At 36.8% G+C, this 6,012-nt stretch overlaps 1 non-coding gene across 1 annotated transcript; it reads right to left on the minus strand.

The window, feature by feature from the left end:
- Positions 1–4,586: 4,586 nt before the first annotated feature.
- LOC124898204 lies at positions 4,587–4,693 on the minus strand. Its single transcript, XR_007055180.1, has one exon. It is a non-coding gene; the product is annotated as a small nucleolar RNA R71 (small nucleolar RNA).
- Between the last annotated feature and the right edge of the window lie 1,319 nt (positions 4,694–6,012).

Raw genomic sequence — 6,012 nt, forward strand, 5'->3', positions numbered from 1 at the left:
CAAAATAAAAATCCGAGTCTAAGAATTTCAAAAATATCTTCCCAAGTATGAAACACTTTGAATCGTGTTGTATTTCTCTAAGTTCAACTGTTTGTTATGTATAGCATTGAATAAGCTTTCCATCGATACCAATTTCATCAAAATCCATCGTTGGACGAGGGAGTTATAGCCGTTTTACTAAACGGTATCAGAAGTACCCGGGTTTGACGGTCGACCTAGCGGACCGCCAAGTCCTTGGTGGACCGTTAAGTTTCCCATCAGGCCAAGATAGAACATCTTGTATTTGGCCCTCGAGTGACGGCCAAAGTGGTGGACCGTCAAAAAGTTGATGGACTGTTAAGAGGTCCGTCAGGTCGAAATAGAATAGCCCATTCCTGACCCTCGAGTGACGGACGATTTGGTGGACCATCAGATTCCTGATAGACCATCACTTCGACCATCGCGTCGAAGTAGAATGTCCTAATTTTGGTACTCGAGTGACGAACGACTTGGTGGACCGTCAGTCCCTCTGATGGACCATCAGATCAGCCGTCACAGACCCCAATCAACTGTTTTCAACTCTTTTTATTTAAAGGGCATTTTGGTCTTTTCCACTCTTTCCCCAAATTATATAAATACCCCCTTAAGGGTTAAGGGCCTCATTTTCTCTCTTCTTCCACTCCAAAAATAAAAAAAAATTAGGGTTTCCAAATCAAGATCCCTTTTTTCTTCTTTCAAGAAAATTAAGAGAGAATCAAGAGAAAAAATCAAGAATTCTTCTAAGAGCCTTCAAGAAAAGAGTTTCTCCAAGGTATGTAGATGTTGATTCTTGGGGCCCTTTTATCCAAGAAGCTCAAGTACCTTTTTCTAAATCTTCAAGATTTATGTTTATGAATTTTTAATGATTCTTGTGAGTTAAAATTGATGTTCTTGCTATGATTGAGTTGTGGTTCATGTTTGTCTACAATATTATCAAGCCTTGGCCTTAGTATGTGGTATTTGTGTGGTAAATGGATTATGTACTTGTTGTTGATATTGAATGACCTCCAAGATGGGATACTTATGTGGTTTGTATGAATCTATGATAATATATGAGTGGAAATATGTAAATTTGGTTGTTCATGATGAGTAGTTGGGCTATTATTCCTATACCTAAGTTGTGCATGTTAGGTGTTTGATAAAATATCTATGAGACTAGAAATCAAGCATTGTAGTTAAATAGTGATCTAATGACTTCTAAAATATGGTTATGTGTCATGGTCGTTGATGTGTTCATGACTTTTGGGTATAGAATTGGTTGATTAAGCGGAGCATGTCTCCCATAGTTTTGATAAAAGATTAGGAGAAGTATTTGGGCCATTATAGCATGTTGAATAGGAAGCCCCAAATTGTGAGCTAGTCTATGCATGCCTGGTGTTTGATAAAATGACCAAGTGAATAAACTATTCCATGCTAGTAGGAAATCCCCAAATAAGTGTGAACCTATGAATGTCTAGTGTTTGTTGAAGGACCTTAGTGAGCGAGTGGAGATGTGATGGTTGTAAATTCCCCATTATGTGCCCTTTGATATATGCTAAGTTTTTAATATATGCCAAGTGATTAGCAAGTAAGCTATGACATGATAGTATGAAGTTTCCAAAGCGGTGTGAAATCCAAATACATGTTAAGGCCGATATAGGTATGAAATAGTTGAGGTAAAAGCTTGCCGAATAGAGTACGATCTAATAGCATGTTTTCTCTTTGTTATTATATGATTAATATCTTGAGATGCTTAAAGTGACCCTTTAATAATTGTGATGATGCATTAATGATGTGACGATTAAGGTATGATTGTGAAATACATGAATGATCATGATGATGAATGAATATTTGTGTTGATACTTGAATGATTGTAAAGGTGAATGGATCGTGATGATGTAAGAATGATTATGTTTTACTTTTATGTTATCGAGTCCTGGGGGTATTTATACTCGACAATAGAGCTGTTGTATTGAGCCCTGTCAGTTTCGTGATAATTCCAATCGAGCCACGATTCTTAAAACTCAATAAACTATAGAACTATGTATCTTCAGACAAGTGCGGAGCTTAATCAGGCTCTGTAATCTCAGTTATCTCTAAAATCTCTGTATCGTCAGTCAGATACCATGATTCGATATCCTTTTTGTTAGATATGGAACTAAGTAATCTCAGCGTAATTCAGTCAGATCTTTGAGAAACACGATCAATATTAGATTCAGCTCAATCTAAGTTCAGTTAAGAATCAGATTAGTGTCTTTCATTTGGGAGTAGAAACTAGCACTGAGCAAGCTCAAGGATGGGGACTCACCTACTAGTGGAGGGTGAAATCCTTAGATACGATCCTTGTACTCCAGAACTACGTAGCCAGCATAGGTTGAGACATCACACCTATTAGATGAGGTTGGATGAGAGGCATCATACCTTCTAGATGAGGGTAAATGAGGTGGATTAACCTATTAGATGAGGGCTCCACCATTCTTGTATGAGGACCTAACAGATGAGGGTCATATAAAGATAAGGTCTTTACCCATGGCACAGTATTGACACCCTCCCAACTGGGGGTAGAGGTTGGACCCCTAAGATATAGTAGGGGCATGTCGGTTAAGTAACTACTTCCCACAGTTTCAGTTTCAGATTCAGTCTCAATTTCAAAATCAGTCTTCAAAAATCAGGGTTTTCAGATACAGTCATCTATCATTATGAGGAACTCAGATAGTTCCATCAATTTATGGACCATCCCATCAGACAGACTTGGTCTCATATACATTTATTTGATATCATATTTAGAGGTATGCCACCAGACAGGCTTGATCATAATATCAGATTCCTGTTGAGTATTCTTGTTGTAAGATTCAAATATAATTACATTTTTTATCACTGATAAAGCTTCCAAAATTATTTGTTCAAAGGGTTGATCTCTAATCCTATTAGTCGAAAGTAGTAAGTCCAAGAATTTAGTCATAGATGTAAGTACATCTAGATCCTCAGTTACCAGTATCAGATGAGTCATTGATTTAGTATCTCAGTATCAGTAGTGAGTTCCGTCTATAATAAAGTGGTATATGGGTTTTAGTATCTAGAGTTTTGATAATTGTGTTCATGTTCTGTGCATTCATGTACGTGTTCTCGTGCGATAATTTCATAACTATTCATGATTGGCTAAACACCCTTGTTCTAAGGTTGAGGCCAAGAACACGATTACTCTTTGATATTGTTTATCATAGTTTCTTTTTGGATTATCATCTGGGTTGTTCTTAATTTATTGATCTTACTATTTTAATGAGTAGCTACCATACAATAAATCTATATTTCTATATGAGTCTATGAGGAGAATCGTAGGATAGAACGAAGAAATTAAGGAGCAAGGTTCTCATCCTTTTATAAAATAAGGGGTTTGAATTAGCATCTAGGATAGGGATATACCTAGAAGCCTTGCTTGGTTCAATTTCAAGAAGATAACTTTATGAATCTAGATGAATTATTGCATCTCTGTGGGAGCTGTAGTTGCGATATTCAGTAGATAGAAGATTTGAGGTCTGGAGACCAAGATCATACTATAAACCTTGCAAATCAACAACCCAATAACCAATTAGAATGCGATACGAAGATAAAATTGTATGTTCGTTAGATGTGCCTCAACCCTGGAATTCTCATCATTACTATTTACAACCGTTGCTTACTTTGCCATTGTCACAATTTGTTCTTTCTTATTTATTAATTTACATTTTATTCACAATTTCACAATTATATTGATACTTTATAACATTTGATACATCCATATCTAAAACTAAAAGTTTGTAAAATTTCTAGTTGTGTAGTCCTCGTGGGAATGATATCTGACTGTCTAAGTCACTATATTACATGTCTGATAGCGTGTACTTGCATATGCATTTGAATGTAACAAGATTTTGGCACCATTGTCGGGGACTAGTATAATTAGTAGTTTTCTAAATTTTTGGTTTTTGATAAGAAGTTTAAGTGTTAATGACTTGATCTTAGTAGATAAAATTTGGCAGGTTTAGCTGAATACAGGACTAGCAAGAGATAAAGAGTTTGTAGAACCTTTTGCAGAACCAGAACTAATATTTCAAAAAAGGCAAAGAGATCAATATCCCATTCAATAGGTTCAAATGGCTGAAAGAGTTGATCCAAATGATCCTGTCAAACCTTATGTCGGATATGTCTTAGCTCCGATTATCCCAGATATTCCTGCTTAACCAGTTGCTAGACCTATTTGTGAGGTGGCAATCCCACTCATGAACCATGAGACTAACAGTATTCAGAAGCTCAAGCTAGGTGGTCGATTTGAATTAAAGCAGAATATGATGCAGTTGCTGAATTCGACTGGGCAATTTTTTGGCCTTTCACATAAAGACTCACAACACCACACACAGACCTTCCTGGAAATAAGAGACACTTACATACCTGCAGGGGTGAGTACTGATTATGTTAGATTAACACTCTTCCCTTTTTCTTTAATTGGGGAAGAAAAAAGGTGGTTACATGTTGAACCATCACTCTCCATCACTTCTTGAGATGATCTAGCTCGAAAGTTTCTTATTTGATTCTTTCAATCTTAGAAGACTGCACGTTTGAGAAGCAAGATTTTATGTTTCAAGTAGAAAAAAGGAGAGAATTTCTACCAAGCATGGGAGAGATTTAAAAGTATGCTCAGAAATTGCCCTCACCATCATCAGTCTATTGATGTTCTTGTTCATACTTTCATTGAGGGGTTAGATCCAAATACCAAAATTCTTTTGGATTCAGCAACAGGTAGGCAAGCTCTTGAGAAGATTTATGACGAATTGTACACACTGCTGAATCGAATTTCACGAGGAAACCCTGAATGGTATGCTAACTCAAGGAGTACTCCTAGGAAGGTTGCAGACGTGTTAGAGGTAGATCAGTTCACTGCTCTATCAGCTCATCTTACAGAAATGCAAAATCAGATGTTGCTTAGTTAATAACATGAAGTTGGGGGATCCGGCAAGAAACATCTATAACTAATGCAGTCAAACATGTAAATTCTTGGTGTGAGGTTTGTGGAAGTAATAAACATGCGGCAGATACTTATGTGGTTAATCAAGATTCTGTGACTTATGAGGGGAATGTGAATCATCCAGGACAACAGAACTTCGGCATCACATATAATCCCAACTAGAGGAATCATCCCAATTTCTTATAGGGCAGAAAGCAGGTACTGAGTAGTAATTAGTACAATGGTCCAGTGCAACAGAATTAATAGCATTTTTAGAATAATCAGACTACTACTCAATCAAGTAATATGGAGGAGATGATGAAGTAGATTTTGGTGAATCAAGCACAGTTCGTAGCAGATTTAAAGAGTCAATAGTTGATCACTAGGAATTTGGAATTGCAACTCGGTCAGACTGCAGGAGCACAAAATACAAGACCTCAAGGAGACCTACCTAGTGATATAGAGGCAAATCCAAAGTAGGTAAATGCAGTTACAACAAAAAGTGGGTTACAGTTAAAGGAGACGACACCTGAAAAGGTTAGTCCCACAGTCACTGATGTCGATTCTAAAGATAAAGAAGGGAAAGGGGTCAAAGAAAAAAGCTGCAACTGATGAAACTTATATGGAGAAGAAGACTCTACCTTTACTATTCCCTCAAATTAAAATGAAGAATCAAGAAGAGGCCAGTTAAAAGAAGCTCTTGGATCTTCTAAAGCAAGTTCATGTAAATCTTTCTCTTATTGATATTCTACAGAGTGTTCAAAAATATGCAAAATACCTGAAAGACATAGTGACAAACAAGAATCAGTTGATAGAGTATGCTACAGTTTCACTTACTGAGGAGTGCACATCCAAGATACAAAACAAACTATCCATGAAGTTGAAGGATCCAAGTAGTTTTACTTTGCAGATCACTATTAGGCAGACTATCAGTGCTCGTAGATTGTGTGACTTGAGGGCTAGAATAAATCTTATTCCCATATCTTAGTACTGAAAGATGGGTATTAGGAGTCCTAAACCCATGCCATTATTTAGCA

Source organism: Capsicum annuum, chromosome 4, assembly GCF_002878395.1.
Source record: "Capsicum annuum cultivar UCD-10X-F1 chromosome 4, UCD10Xv1.1, whole genome shotgun sequence".
In the NCBI taxonomy this organism is placed as follows: domain Eukaryota; kingdom Viridiplantae; phylum Streptophyta; class Magnoliopsida; order Solanales; family Solanaceae; genus Capsicum; species Capsicum annuum.